Here is a 16,420-nt window from a genome sequence, read left to right as displayed (position 1 = left end):
GGTAGAAAAGAAGCATGGAGTCCTAGCTGAAAGGGAAACTATCAACTCCAAGATTGAATGTAGGTCCTCTAAAGGATGCCTACTAGCTAAGGTTATGGATGAGGAGGAGAAAGCAGACAAAAATTGGAAAAGGGCTAAGAAAGAAAAAGAAGATTAAGAGCATTGCTTAATTTCCAATTATTAGACTTAGTTTATTTGCTTTTTTTATTTAAAGTTAATTTATTTAAGCTTAATTTAAATTCCATCAATAATGTAATTTATTTTATTAATGAAATTCCAGCTTTTAATTAAATTATTTCCTATAAATTTATTTTATTAAAGCAATGAAAACCAAAAAAAAATTAATTTTCCAGAAATTTTTCGAGTACGGAAGTCGAAAATTTTCCGAAAAACACCGAAATATTCCCAGAATTTTAACTATGAATTGGCGCCACGATCTCGAGACTGGCGCCGGCCGCGGCAGTCTGGCGTCAGGCGACAGACGCCGTCGTCTAGCGCTAACGGTCATTGGCTGGCGCCAGAGTGTATTCTGTGACGCCGATGTTCCGTCGATCTTCAGTCGGATTTTTAATTATTTCTGGGATGCGAGATTGTTTAAAAAATAAAGTGGCCGCACCCGTAAAGGGTTGCCTACGTATCCTTTCTTAAGGAATCAGGCCAAACGTAGCTCTCTTGAGTATCCTACTCAAGTAATTATGGATAGTTGTAGGGAATATTTCAAGCGTTAATCCCCTAGCTTGAACCCCACTGTGTTCATACACTAAAGTACGGTGGCGTCCAAAAGGGAAGAAGATAGAGCAAAAGAGTCGCCAACAAGTTTTTTTAGGAACTTGTAAACCGTTCACGGGGTGAAGGTTACACCCCTTAACGATCCATGAGATCGTCAACTCCATAAGGTCTTGAACCAAATAGGGTTCGGGGATGAAGGTACAAATCCAACCTAAAAGAGATTGAACCTGCCCTAATAATAGGCCTCTACTTTATTCTGATCCTATTCATGTGTGCTTTCTGACTAACATAGAATCAATAGGTTTAACCCTAAACCTGTTTATCTATGTTGGTTGAATATTAATGCACAAATAAATCTATTATTAGCGCCAACGCTGGCTATTGGCGCCAGACGCCAACATTAGCGCCAGACGCAAACATTAGCGCCAGGCGCCAATGCTAGCGCCAGGCGCTACAGCTGGCGTTTGGCGCTGATCTGGAAATTCACGCGTTTTCTTAAAATCAGATAAAAATTGTCGTACAGGAGAAGGAAATCGTATTTTTCCTCAAAAATGCTCTTTGATTTTAATTAAAACTCTGAGAAGTCAACAAAAGTCAATTTATCAATGCTAATTGAATTATGAATGAAAAGAACCTTCTAGAAGAATCTAGAAGACTAAAACCATTCCTAATTGCATTAGGAATGATAAATCCATATTAGGCCCTCCCCTAGATCATTAGGCCGCATATAAGGCTCAAACCGGGCCTAGTTTAGTAAACTGGTCATAACTTCCTCAATATTCATCGGAATTGGGCTTATAATATATCGTTGGAAAGCTCTTGTCAAGACCTATCCAACTACACTACTATTGGACCCATATCATGGACCAACCAAACTGGATTGGCTGTTTTCTTAAAATTAGTTTTTAAAAACAGAGAGAAGAGAAAAGAAATTAAAACTATCCGCAACACTAGACTTTCCACACTTTCACTTCATTCGATTATGATTCGACGCGAAAGGTACTCATCACCGGTTTTGGTTTTGGGGAGACATAAATGGGTGTCTACAGAAGCCCCCACTTTGACTGAGTTTGGAAAAACGCAAGTTTCGAAAACAAAAGTCAAAGTATCGATAGGGACGGAGAATGATTCAGAACGTTCTGCGATCCTAAATCATTCTTGTAACTCCGATACCTGCAAACTAACGTTAGTTAAACAGATAAAAGAGTTAAGAATTGCATATCTTGCACCGTCGAGCACACGTCTTTGAAAGTAATCGACTTGCATTTACTGTTGTTTTGATGACCTCCTGCCAAGAGAATGCCATCCTGCTTGAAAACCGCTACGCTTGTAAGTGCTTCCAATATTGAAGATTGCTTTGCCTAAAACGATCCTCTTCCGCTTTGATAATACTCCACGTCCAAGGGAATACTATCGAAGATTGCTTCGCTTGAAACAATCCCCTTCTGTTTTTTGATAATACTCCACGTCAAAGGGAATACTATCGAAGATTGCTTCGCTTGAAACGATCCCCTTCCGCTTTATGACCATCTTCCACGTCTAAGGGAACATGATTGAAGACAACTTCGCTTGAAATCACCTTCAGTTGCTTTTTGACAACTTTCCACAAACTAGGGAACGTCATCCTGCTGTTTTGATGTTCACTCGTCTCTGAACAAAGAGCTTCTTTTTGTTTGATGTGTTCACGCGTCTCTGAACAAAGAGATCCTTTTTCTAATATGTCCACGCGTCTCTGAACAATAGAGATTCTTTATTATTATTTTAATATGATCTTCTGAATGATGTGTCCACGCGTCTCTTAACAAAGTGCTTGAGAATAGGATGCCCACGCGTCTCTGAGCAATAGAGCTTGAATGAAATGTCCACGCGTCTCTGAACAAAAGAGCTTGATAATATATCCACGCGTCTCTGAACAAAATAGCTTTATGGAAACGTTCACGCGTCTCTGAACAAAAGAGCTTTGAATGATATGTCAACGCGTCTCTGAATAAAAGAGCTTGAATGATAATATTCCGAAAAAAAATTCCGAAGACCAACGCTTGTCGATCTCTAAAGCTCGCTTGAACTTTGCTACCGCTAAAACCAGTATATCAGTGTCTCCGTGATGAGCCAACGCTTAGGCACTTTAAGCTAAGTGAGACGATCTTTCATCAGGTCGATCACTTACTGTGATTGTAATCAAACAGACTACTTAATCATGTCAAATTGCTTATAGGGGCTAACTGGCGTACCAAGGAACCCGAAATTGCTGTATGAGGTCGAAATCACCTTTCTGAGAGGCTTCGAGCTCCGTCACTGCTGAAATATCTCTTGCGCCAAGAATTGACTCTGTCGCCAAGCCTGCTGCCAAACACTAGATGTTGTCATTTAGCGCTGGAGTAGGGTCTTCCTTATTCTGCTGCACCTGTATTTATTTTTTACTATAGAACTTTGCTAATCTCTTTAATTATCTTAGGGTTGACCTAAGGTTTAACGTCGCTTGACTCATCGACTTGACATGACTCAAGGTATAAACTTAACTCTCTATGATTGACTCGAGGTTGACTCGACTCGAAGTGTTTGACACATGTGACTCATGACCCGTGTGTGCATTGTATTGATTGTGCGACTCGAAAACGCAAATAAGCAAAAAATTTCCGTCATTTTTGTGGAGGGTACCGACTTTCTCCCGAAAAAGAAAGATGTGAAAAAAGAATCGAAGTTTTTGAAGGTAAATGTTGAATGAGCTTAGTCAAATGTTGTTTGATACTATCTCTCAAGGTGCAAGGATTAATCCATCCTAGGCTATCTCAATGGTCTACTCAATGATGAAAGTATTTAGGTAACTTAGGCACGGAGGCTAAGCACTTCATACTTCGTGATGCAATGATGATTATGAGTGATGTGTGATTTTGATATGACAAGGCATGCTTCAATGTTGTGTTAAGATTCCATGACAAAGGGTTCCTAAGGGAAGTATATTTGGTTATGTATCTGTGCGGTGTGTGATAGTGATTCTAAAGTTAGGCCGCAAAGGCTAAATGTGTGGGAAAATATTGTTTTTAAAAGAGTCAAATGGTGGTGACTCTTAGGCTAGATAAGATAATTATATAGGGATATAGCCCCCAAGTCTAGCTCTACATGGATAGGGATGAGCATAGGAGATCCTTTTATATGATCATGGTGTGAGTGTGTGAATGTGAATATGAATGCATTTTTATTACGGCCGCACCTCGATGTGAGGTTGCCTACGTATCCGTTAGGAATCAGGCCGAACGTAGCTCTAGCCGAACCTCGCACAAGTGTGTGTATACCTCAAAAAGGTCTTTTAAAGGGTTGTAACGTGGTTAGGCTAAAGGTTATAGAAGAAGGGGATAAAGACTCAAGACCCTCGATAAGCCCCCAAGGTGTGCAACCTTGCTTTTGAATATTTGTTTTTATACTTGAGTTTCTACTCTTTTTTACCTCTTTCTTTCGCTTTAGCATTTATTTCATTTTTATAAGTGTGGACAATCCCGATCATGCGGTCTATCACTCACTTGGCATTCATGTTTCTCAAGCACGGTACCGAGCACTCGATAAGAGACGCAATCTGAGACGTGTTCTTATCAAAGATATTTTCATATCAAAGACATTGGAACACTTACCCTTTTGTACACTTTTATTTATTTTTTGCTTTTGCTTATTTTTGCTATTATTTTTTATTTTGATCTTTTGAAATCACTCAAGCTTTTGAGATTGCATAAGTTACACACCGTCTCATCCCAAGGTTAGGTAGATGTGGGTTAAAAAAAGAAAGGTCTATCGTTAGACGAGGCTTAAAGGGGTTTATCAAGAAAGGATTGTAAATTAGAAAGGTGAAAGGCAATATGATGTGGCTAGAAAGGGTGCCTTAAATCATCGGTATACCTTGTGCTTAATTCGACATGGATTTTTTTTTTTTTTTGGATGCAATGCAATGCGATGATCATATGCATGGAAATAAATGCTCATTTTATTAAAAAAGGGAAAAGAAAGAATCTACAAAATTAATCTAAGGGAAAATAAAGGTTCCTATGCTAGACTTATTGGGGAAATGGTAAATGGAGAAAAAGAAAAAAGATGTCATGAAATCTCGTCGTTGAAGCTCACCTCTTGTCTTGTGTTATTTGCTTTATCATCACTCGCTCTTCTTGTTAACTGGAGGTATGGGAAGCTTGTTATTATCAATCAAATGTTGGATAGCCTCCTTTAGCTTCCAACAGCTCTCAGTGGCATGACCCCTACCCTGATGGTACTTGCAGCGCACATTTTGATTCCAACTAGGCACTCTCTTCTCAAGCGGGGGATCTTGAAGAGGTCCAATAGGAGTGATGAGTCCCTTGGCATGGAGTCGATCGAAAGCATCATCGTAGTTAATTCCAATAGGGGTAAAATCCCTTTTCGGTTGCTTTCTAAATCCTTGACTACCCATGGCTAGGATCTCACTAAGGTCAAAAGTACTAACACTGTTGCTAGAGTAGGTGTTTTCAGAAGAAGAAGGATAGTCGTTCTTCTTCCCTTTACAGCCACTGTTACTATCGTTACTAATCTTGGCCTTCTTGTCGCACGGAGGAACATGAAGTAGATTTGAATCAATGAAGTCTTGAACACGATCCTTGAGGGCGAGACACTTTTCAGTAGTGTGACCGCGACCTCTATGGTACCGACAATAGGAATTTGGATCCCAATTGGGAAACCATTTGTTATGTGGAAGGTCTTCACTGGGACCAATGGAGTGAATATGACCTTGATCATGAAGACAGTCAAAAGCTTCATTGTAAGTCATTCCTATTGGTGTGTATTCTTCAATGGTCTGTTTTGCCCGTGGCTTAGGAGCATTGAGTTCTTCGTTAAACCCTTGACGAGAATTTTGTTCGATGACCATCACTCTATTTGCTATTCCTTCTACCACATTCAAGAGCATGGCAACGACATCTTACAGTTTTTGGACGTCCTCTTTTTGACTTGACGAGTCTTCCCTGGTATTATCTAAGAAAAGACTTTCATCCTCCTCAATCATGGCTACTTCATCGAGAGAGGTTATATAAGCTGTCTCGATCATGGGCTCTCCTACAGGTGTGATAAGAAGTGATGGATCGAAGGATGTTTGATCATCTTCGATGGCTAGAATCTCGGAAGTTCCATTGTTATCGATCAGATCTTGAATAGCTTCTTTGAGTTTCCAACACTCCTCAATGTCGTGACCCTTTCCTTGGTGACATTTGCAGTGCTTATTAGGGTCCCACTTGGGTGGCCTGGCTTCTGGAACTGGATCTTTGATAGGACCTATGGGCATGACTAATCCTTTGTGGTGTAGCTTCTCGAAAGCTGTTTCATAACTCATACCAAGTGGAGTGAACACTCTTTTTGACCTTTGGATTCGTGATTTAGAGGCGTTTGTGGCATGCACCTCATTAATGGGAGAGGAAGAAGAAGTATGGTCGTTCTTCTTTCCTCTCGCACTATTATCTTTCAGAAGGTCATCTTCAATGTCAATGCCTATATTATAGACAGCCTTGAAAGTATTTAAGTTGTGTTGGTACTTTAAGTGCCTTGAATACTTCCCTTGGAGATTCTTGATAAACATCCTCACATATTCTTTTTCGGTAGGAACCTTGACCATATTAGCAGAAGTTTCCCTCCATTTGTTGAAGAAAGAAGTGAACCCTTCGTTTTCTCTTTGTTTTAACATCTCAAGTTGTCTATAGTATGTTTCATCTTGGATGTTGCACTTATATCTATCTATGAAAGCGTTTGTTATTGACTCCCAAGAAGAGGTTTTCTCTTTGTCAAGGGAAAAGAACCATTGCTGGCAAACGATATCGAGATATAGAGAAAATACAGAGGGGAATACTTTCTTTTCAATACCCTTAATACTCATTATGGTTTCAAAAGCTCTTAGATAAAAGTAAGGGTTATATGTTGCCTTTAATTTTGGGATGTCAGTGGCATTGAACTTATGCGGAAGAAGTTCCTTGTCCAGCGAGACCCCTTGTGAACTAATGCCCTGAAATTTATAGCCACTAGATAGCTTGCTCAAGCTTTCTTGCATGAGGTTCATTTGTTGTTGCTTCACAGGGTCATCAATTTTGAGGGTTAAAGCCTTTAACACCTCAGTCACGTCATTCAATTGACTCCTAAGTTCATTGACCTCTTCTTGACTTTCCATTATCTTTTTTAGCCTTCCTCTTTCGATGAATTGGTTTATCGAACAGTGAAACTTGAATAAAGAGGTTGTCCTTGATTAATCGCCCTTCTCTCCTCGACCAAGTACTGTGGAAAAGGAATTTGGGGATATTCATTGTTAATTATTTGACTCAAACTCCATTCAACATGCAATGGATGGAGGAAGTGAAGAAAGATTGGAATAGAATGTGAAGAAAAACGATGTAGATGGAGGGATATGAAGAATTAGGAATAGAATGTACCCCCAACTCAAATGACGGAAAAAACCGACTCATGCATGAACCTAAGACATGGTCATAGTGATATGTACTCAAAGTGCGTACTAAGACTAGTGAGTGTAGGTGACATGTTAAGACTCGTGTCATGACCATGTGGCTAGACTATGTGATTAGACTCAACTAATGACTTAACAAAGTGTTATTGACAGCGAAATTTAACCAAATTAATTAGTAACTGGTTAATTAGACACTAGGTGATGACTCGATCAATAATCCGAACTGTCGGCAAAACTACAGGACTGGCGTCGCACTGTGTAGTGTAGCGCCAGACGACAGAGCTGTCGCCAGGCGCCACACTCCACAGAGTGGTGCTACATCTCATCTTTTGGAGCCAATGCTGGAGTTTCAATCTGAGAATGTTTTCGGTGTTATTAATCAACAGGGGCATGCCTAAAGTCGTACTAGGTCAATTCTGATTAAAATATTAGACTTTATTTACTCAAATTAATTAATTAATTAGGCAAAGTTCTTTAAGTCATTAATGTATTAAATCTCAACACAAGTCAAACAAACGGTTAAGAAATCATAGTATATGCACAACAAATAATGCACAATGAGTCAAGTAGGCACAATATGATGCAATGAGTTTGCAACCTAACCATGGCTCTAGTTCTCTAAAGTTCGGGATATGGTTTAGTCAATAGAGGGTCCATGGTTAATTGTCCGGATGCACCGCGCGGAAGCCTAACCGTGAAGGGTTGGCGCGAGTGGATGGGACACCGAGAGTTTTAGAAAAACTTGCTTCCATGGTTTGGTTAATTCAACATTCTCGGATGTACCCTTTGTTGCTCAGAGCGTTCAATCAGGTAGATGGAGCATGAATTCCCAGAGGGTTATGTCCATATGTAGAACACATGGATTTCAGAAAAGTGAGAAAAAACTTAATTAGGAAGTAGGATCGAGCAAACAATGCGAAAAACTGGTCGAAATTAGAATGCATATTTCTGGCTCGGTATTGGAAGAATTTGGCGCCAGCAAACAGAGCTTGGCGCCAGGTTTTAGCTGTAGCGCCTGGCGACAAGCCTGTCGTCTGGCGCTACAGTTAAATGTCTGGCGCCAATGCTCTGGTCGCTGACGCTAATTCCTACATGCCTAAGCAGCTTTATGTGCTCGATAAAATTTTCCAGTTTCGCGCAGTGTTATTTCGGTCCTAATTGTGAAAGATATTTCTCAAGTTTCCTACGTGTAAAATCCTGTGTTTTAACTCATTACGGATGGTCTTTCCAATGAGATATTTTTTATGCATATGACAATAATGTTAATCAAAATTACGCACATGAAATACTTAGAACGTTTCGAGTCTTATCCACTCATTCAAAATCATTGTCGAAACAAATTCAGGAATTAAAATAGAAATCCTTCCCAGTGGAGTTGCAAAAAACTGTAGGGAATATTTCAAGCGTTAATCCCCAAGCTTGAACCCCACTATGATCATACACTAAAGTACGGTGGCGTCCAAAAGGGAAGAAGATAGAGCAAAAGAGTCGCCAACAAGTTTTTTTAGGAACTTGTAAACCGTTCACAGGGTGAAGGTTACACCCCTTAGCGATCCATGAGATCGTCAACTCCATAAGGTCTTGAACCAAATAGGGTTTAGGGATGAAGGTACAAATCTAACCTAAAAGAGATTGAACCTGCCCTAATAATAGGCCTCTACTTTATTCTGATCGTATTCATGTGCGCTTTCTGACTAACATACAATCAATAGGTTTAACCCTAAACCTGTTTATCTATGTTGGTTGAATATTAATGCACAAATAAATCTATTATTGGCGATCACTTTAATTATAATCACATCAACCCTAACAAGATTATTAATTGTCTTATTAAGCGCGATTACAAGTACAAATTCCCTTTAAACATGTATAAAGGCGTGATCAAGCAATAACAATAAATATCAAGCAACATCAAAATAATAATAATAATAATAATAAGTATAATAATAATAAACATAATTAAAATAATCATGTTAAAGCATAATAATAGCAAGATCCTAGGCATGATACTAACAAGATTAATAACAAACCCTAGCATGTCACTAAGCAATAAAAATTAAATCTTTAACCCTAACATGATACTAACAATCATAAATATTAGGAAGAACATAAAAGGCATCATACTTTTAATCATACTTGTTATTAAAGTTACCCTAGACATGATACTAGTAATCAAAATAACAATCTAAGCATAATTTCTATATCATGAAATCAATAAAAACCATTAAAGCACTTACTTTGATGCCTCGTACCTCTTTCTAATAAAAAAATACACACGTTAGTAACTTCAAGGAAAATAATAAAACAAAACAATTAAATAAATAATGGAAAGAGAGATTTAGGACCAAACCCTCAGAAATTAAACCTTTCACGTCTAGGGCGAAGGCAACTTCGAATATGGCTAGGTGTATCTAGATCTAATGAATGCGGAATTTTGTATGTAAAAGGCTAGATGAGAGTTGATAATAGAGAGAATCGATGATTGTAGGTGAATGTTGATGAGAATTGGTGATAATCGGTGAATGAAAACGGAGTTTTTACGACGTTTTGTATAAAGAAAATCAGCCAAAAAGATAAAATATCAAAACAGAGTTCTGGCGCTGATAAAACCTGATTAGCGCCAACGCTGGCTATTGGCGCCAGGCGCTACAGCTGGCGTTTGGCGCTGATCTGGAAATTCACGCGTTTTCTTAAAATCAGATAAAAATTGCCGTACAGGAGGATAAAATCGTATTTTTCCTCAAAAATGCTCTTTGATTTTAATTAAAACTCTGAGAAGTCAACAAAAGTCAATTTATCAATGCTAATTGAATTAGGAATGAAAAGAACCTTCTAGAAGAATCTAGAAGACTAAAACCATTCCTAATTGCATTAGGAATGATAAATCCATATTAGGCCCTCCCCTAGATCATTAGGCCGCATATAAGGCTCAAACCGGGCCCAGTTTAGTAAATTGGCCATAACTTCCTCAATATTCATCGGAATTGGGCTTATAATATATCGTTGGAAAACTCTTGTCAAGCCCTATCAAACTACACTACTATTGGACCCGTATCATGGACCAACCAAACTGGATTGGCTGTTTTCTTAAAATAAGTTTTCAAAAACAGAGAGAAGAGAAAAGAAATTAAAACTATCCGCAACACTAGACTTTCCACACTTTCACTTCATTTGATTATGATTCGACGCGAAAGGTACTCATCACCGGGTTTGGTTTTGGGGAGACACAAATGGGTGTCTACAGTAGTATTTCTTAAGTTGGTCAAGATTTGTCATGTTCGAGAACTCATTGTCATCCATATCAGTTAATTTTGATGCACCTCCTGACAGGACTGTTTTGACAATGTAGGGTCCAGACCAATTAGGTCTAAATTTTCCCCTTGGATCTAAAATATTTTTCCTTAATGCTTTTAACACCAAGTCTCCTACTTTGATGTTTCTTGTCTTGACCTTCTTATTAAAATGCCTAGCCATATGAGTTTGATAACACTGAGTGTGATGCAGAGCTTCTAGTCGTTTTTCATCGAGTAGAATTAACTCTTCATATTTTTCCCTAGTCCATTCAACTTCATCGAGTTTACTCTCTAACGCGATGCGTAGAGACGGAATCTCTAGTTTGATAGGTTGCACGGAATCCATTCCATATACCAAGGAAAATGGCGTATTTCCAGTTGGTGTGTGAATTGAGGTGCGATAACCCCACAACGCGAAGTGAAGTTTGTCAGGCCAATCCTTATAGTTTTCCGTCATTTTCTCGATGATAATCTTTAGATTTTTATTAGCTGCCTCGACTGCTCCATTTGCTTGAGGCCTATAAGGGGAAGAATGATGATGTTGAATGCCATATTTTTGTAACAATTCTTCACATTCGGCTTGAAAGTCAGTTCCATTGTCACTTATCATTTCATGTGGGACTCCGTATCGACAAATAATATTTCTCTCGATAAAGAGTGCTACATGCTTAGCAGTGAGTTTAGCGTATGATTGCGCTTCGACCCACTTTGTGAAGTAATCCATTGCTACTAGGATATATTCATGGCCTCCTGTTCCTGGGGGAGTGATTTTGCCGATGATGTCAATTCCCCATGTAGAGAATGGCCATGGGGATGTGTAGGTATAGAGCAAGGATGGGGGAACATGTTGTAAATTGGCATAGATTTGGCACTTAGGGCATCTTTTTACATATTGATGGCAATCCCTACTCATTGTAGTCCAGTAATATCCTTCTTGCATTATCTTTTGGACTAACATTTTGCCATTTATATGAGTGCTATAGATTCCTTCGTGTACTATCCTCATTCCTCTTTGGGCATCCTTTTTTCCTACACATAAGAGAGCTCGACCCTTAGGTACCCTTTTATGTAGCTCGTTGTCTATGAGTACATATTGGGAAGCCAAGAGTCTTAAAGCTCGTTTTGCTCTTTTGTCAGCATGGGGAGGGTATTCTCCTTTGGTGACATAATTGAGTATATTCGTGTACCATGGTTCTTCTTCTTCTTCTTCTTCTTCTTCTTCTTCTTCTTCTTCTTCGTCTTGGACTAATTCGTCATCTTCTAAAGCCTGAATGTATGCTGGTTTGTGCCTTTTCTCTATAGTTAGAGGCATTTGCTCGATTTCCGTGGGAATCCTAACCATCGAGGCTAGTCTTGCCAAGGCATTAGCAAATTGATTTTCTTCTCTAGGTAAATATGTGTATCCTACCTTCTCTAACTGATCAGTAAGAGTTTCCAGATAGGTTTGGTAAGGGGCTAGACTCTCGCTCCTTACTTTCCACCTTTTGGATATTTGATTGATGATTAATGAAGAGTCTCCGAATATTCGTAACTTTTTTACTCCCAATGCCAAAGCTGTTTCAAGGCCTACCACGCATGCTTCGTATTCAGCAGCGTTGTTGGTAACGTCGAAATCAAGTTTTATGGAGATTGGAACATGCTCTTCTTTAGGTGATACTAGTAACACTTCAACGCCACATCCCTTTTGATTTGAGGCTCCGTCGAAGTATAATGTCCAAGTATCATCTTCAGTGACCATTAAGTCTTCATCTGGAAATTCATTGTCTTGTATCGGCGTCGAGTCGTCTATTGGAAAGTCCGCTAGAAAGTCTGACACCACAGATCCTTTGATAGCTTTTTGTGGCATAAACCTTACATCAAACTGGGCTAAATTGACTATCCATCTCGATATGCGTCCATTGAGTATAGATTTCTCGAATAGATATTTGAGTGGATCTAATCGGGAGACTACGAAGACGGTATGCACTAGCATGTAATGTCTTAACTTGGTTGTGGCCCACACCAAGGCGAGGCACAATTTCTTAAGTAGAAGGCATTTTCTTGCTTAAATAGTAGATTGCGTTTTCTTTGCCTTCTACTTCTTGTGCTAGCATAGCTCCCATTGTCTCTTTGGTAACTGTTAAGTACAACCTAAGAGGTATTCCGGAAAGTGCTAGTGCTAATACGGGAGGATTTGCGAGATAGGATTTGATCTTTTCAAAGGCTTTTTGACACTCGTCATCCCATATCACTGGTACATTCTTCTTAAGCTTCTTGAAGATTGGTTCACATATCGTCGTCAATTTTGATATGAACCTACTTATGTATTGCAACCGGCCAATAAATCCTCGAATCGGTTTCTCGGTTTTGGGCGGTGGCATTGACATGATTGCTTTGATCTTTGTTGGGTCTATCTCTATTCCTTTAGAGCTTATGAAATAATCCAAAAGCTTGCCTGAGGTGACTCCAAAAGCACACTTAGATGGGTTCAACCTCATATTGTATTTTCTTAGCCTTTCGAAAAATTTCCTTAAGGCTACTTGATGGCTTGGACGGTCTTTTTATTTCACAATCATGTCGTCGACATATACTTCGACTTCTTTATGCATCATGTCATGGAGTAAGGCAGTTGTTGCACGTTGGTAAGTAGCACCCGCGTTTTTCAACCCGAATGGCATTACCGTGTAGCAGTAAGTGCCCCATGGTGTTATAAAGGTTGTTTTCTCCATGTCTTCTTCTGCCATGAGAATCTTATTGTAACCTGCGTGTCCGTCCATGAACGAGAGAAGTGCGTGATTTGCGGTGTTATCTACCAGAATATCGATGTGTGGTAAAGGGAAGTCGTCCTTTGGACTTGCCTTATTTAGATCTCGATAGTCGACACACATTCTTACCCTTCCATCTTTTTTCAAAACTGGGACAACGTTGGCGACCTATTCAGGATATTTGGATACCTTGATGAAACCTGCAGTTATTTGTTTTTGGACCTCTTCTTTTATTTTAAGAGCTACGTCGGGTTTCATTCGACGTAACTTTTGTTTTACGGGTTTCATTCCTGGAATTAGTGGTATAATGTGTTGAGCTATTTCTCTATTAATGTCAGGCATGTCTTCGTATGACCAAGCAAATACATCGATAAATTCTTTAAGTAAGTTAATTAAATCGTTCTTTCTTGTTTGTTAAGTGTTAGTCCGATTTTAACTTCACTTTTATTGGTTGAATTATTTGAGATGTCAACCGTCTCAGTTTCTTCAATTACCGGTGTTTTCTTTTCGAGTGTTTCCATTGCTTTAATAAGTTCTTTGTCTTTTTCATTGTTAGTTAAGCAATGCTTGTCATCTTGGGTTAGAGAAGAACATAAGAAATAAGGAAAAGAAGATATATTATTGTACTCTGAGATCATTACATCAAAGAGTGATATGTCCTCAGGGACTTGATCACTAACTATTCTAGGAGAAGAGATAGAAGGGGAAGGTGCTACTACTAAAGACCTAGATGACTCTATAGGGAGAGACTCTGACTCTGACTCTGACTCAGACGACTCTTCGAACATTGGTCCTTGCCCTTGTCGTGATAGATATCTTTCTTCCACTTGGAGTAGTCACCTTGACGGTCTTGCGCCACCTTTGTAGTGATCCTTCCGCTGGAATGATTAGCTTTGAGGGATCGAAGCTTTCGCTTTGCAGGACTGTTTGAATGAGCGAGGAGTTATCCTCTTTCTAAGTTGGCTCATTCTTTTCTCTCCCAAATAATAATCCCATGACGTTAAAGTCAAAGCATGGGGGTGCTTTCTCCTTATGGACAGGAATTGGGATTTCATCTGTGAAATAACAATCCAAGAAAATCTCAAATCCCGGTTTCCTTATGCCGTTTACAACAAATGGCTCGGGAAATTCATGGCATGGATAGTCCTCTTCTTCTTTTATAAATTGACCATTAAGTGTAAGAGGGTACTGATCCATTGGAATTGCCTTCTTTTGAGTGCGAGCATCTCTACGTGCCTTTGATTTTTCCTGGGCTCGCTTAAGATCTTTCCGAGTCGGTTCAAAACCAAGTCCGAAAGTGTCTAACTTAGGGAGGCCAGGTGACTCCAGCGGTTTTGCTATTCCCTTCTTCTTTCCTAGGGTCATCCCAGGAAAATGTCCTTGTTTCTTCATAATAGCATTTACAATCATGTTGGAATGGGGGTCATTGCAAAGAGGGGTCCTTTCATCCTCCTGGATTAAGGAGACCTCTTCGTTAAAGCCTCATAAATCTTCATCATCCTCGTCGTGCTCCACGTTAATTATTGGGTTTTCTATAGACTTGATCCTCATAGGTGAAGCATCGATGGTGATAGGAATTCCCCCAACTATGGCTTTTACTTGTTGGTGGAGAGATGAGGGGACGGCCTTTAGGTCATGAAGCCAAGGGCGTCCCAACAGTAGATTGAATGACGCTTTAATGTCTACTACTTGAAAAGTAGTAGCATGTTCTATTGCTCCCGCCGTTACATTCATGGTAATTTTACCAAGAGCTTGACGACGAGTGTTGTCGTAGGCCCTTATTCCTTGTGTAGACGGAGTTAAATCTTCATCCCTTATGCCTAGCATCCTCGCAGTTCTAAGTGGACAGACGTTGATGGCCGATCCATTGTCTACAAGAGTCATAGAGACGTTCATTCTCTTGCAAACTACCGTGAGGTTTAATGCCTTGTAATGTTTGTCACCTTCTGGAGGTAAATCCTTGTCAGAAAAGGTGATCAAATTAATTGGACTAGGAAGATCACTCGTGAGGAAGTTAGCCAACCCCTCAGGAGTGGTGTCAGAATCTATCCCTATTTTGTCCAAGGCATTCATTACAGCCAACCTATGTTCTCGGGATGTCGCCAGAAGTTTCCATACGTTCATTTCAACTTTTGTTTTCATAAACTGCTTAACGATATCATTGTCTTCAATGATAGGTATGGGAACTTGCTATGTGGTTGGCATGGGTTGTGTTGAAACGGGAGGTTGCGTTCTCCCGGATCTTGTGAGGACATCTATTGATGAATCTTCTTCAACCCAAAAGTTGTCCATGGCGTATGACACCGAAGGTGGAGGTCCTACCATGTCTTTTAAGTAGAAGTCTTCTTCATCACTATCCCAAACTCCATTAATACTTGCATCCTCTTCTCGTGGAACTTGGACTAGTTTCTTTTCATCAATCATTTTCTGAATTAAATCCTTAAATTTAAAACAGTTTTCGATGGTGTGACCCCCTGATTGATGATACTGATAGTAATATCTATATGTCCTTTTCAATGATTCGAATGGTCTCGGTTCGAGAGGTTTGATCTCGCCACTCTCGAAGAGCATTTCGAACATTTGTACATATGGTATCCCAATTGGAGTGTAGAGTCTATTACACTTCTTGGGTTTTTCGGTGACTTGTAGAGGAAAACGCTTTGCCTCATAAGTCGTTCCCATGGATGTGAATTCTCTCTTAGGTTCATCTTTCGAGAGTGGAACCTCGTCATATTTCTTCTGAAGTTCCTTTATAGCCTTGAGAGTTTCACGTAGCAAATGCGATCCCTCCATCATAGACAATGTGAGCGATTGTATGTCTTCTTTACTTGCTGGTTCTGGAAGGCTATCCATGGCATAAAAGGCAACCACGAATATATGGTTCGGAACCACGAAATGAGGATCGGGGATGATGGTACGAAGTGAGTCATGGAGTCACATTCGTCCGTATTGGCCTCTACTCGATTCTTATAGTGAAAAGTGATTCCTGCGATCTCAAAGGCATACAGACAAAATATTCAATTTGCTCCAATCTATTATTATGCTAAATTGGTTGAATATTAATGCAACACATTATTCTAAAATATCGTGATCACTTGATTAAACAACAAGATTAAAAAGGAACCTAAACCGGTTGTCCAAATTATCTTATTAGGCATGATTTTCAATTACATATTCCCTTTAATCATGCAATA

The sequence above is a fragment of the Chenopodium album genome, chromosome 8 (assembly GCF_948465745.1).
Source record: "Chenopodium album chromosome 8, dcCheAlbu1.1, whole genome shotgun sequence".
NCBI classification, from domain to species: Eukaryota; Viridiplantae; Streptophyta; class Magnoliopsida; order Caryophyllales; family Amaranthaceae; genus Chenopodium; species Chenopodium album.
The sequence above is the reverse complement of the archived record's forward strand: the minus strand, read 5'-3'. Positions refer to the sequence as shown.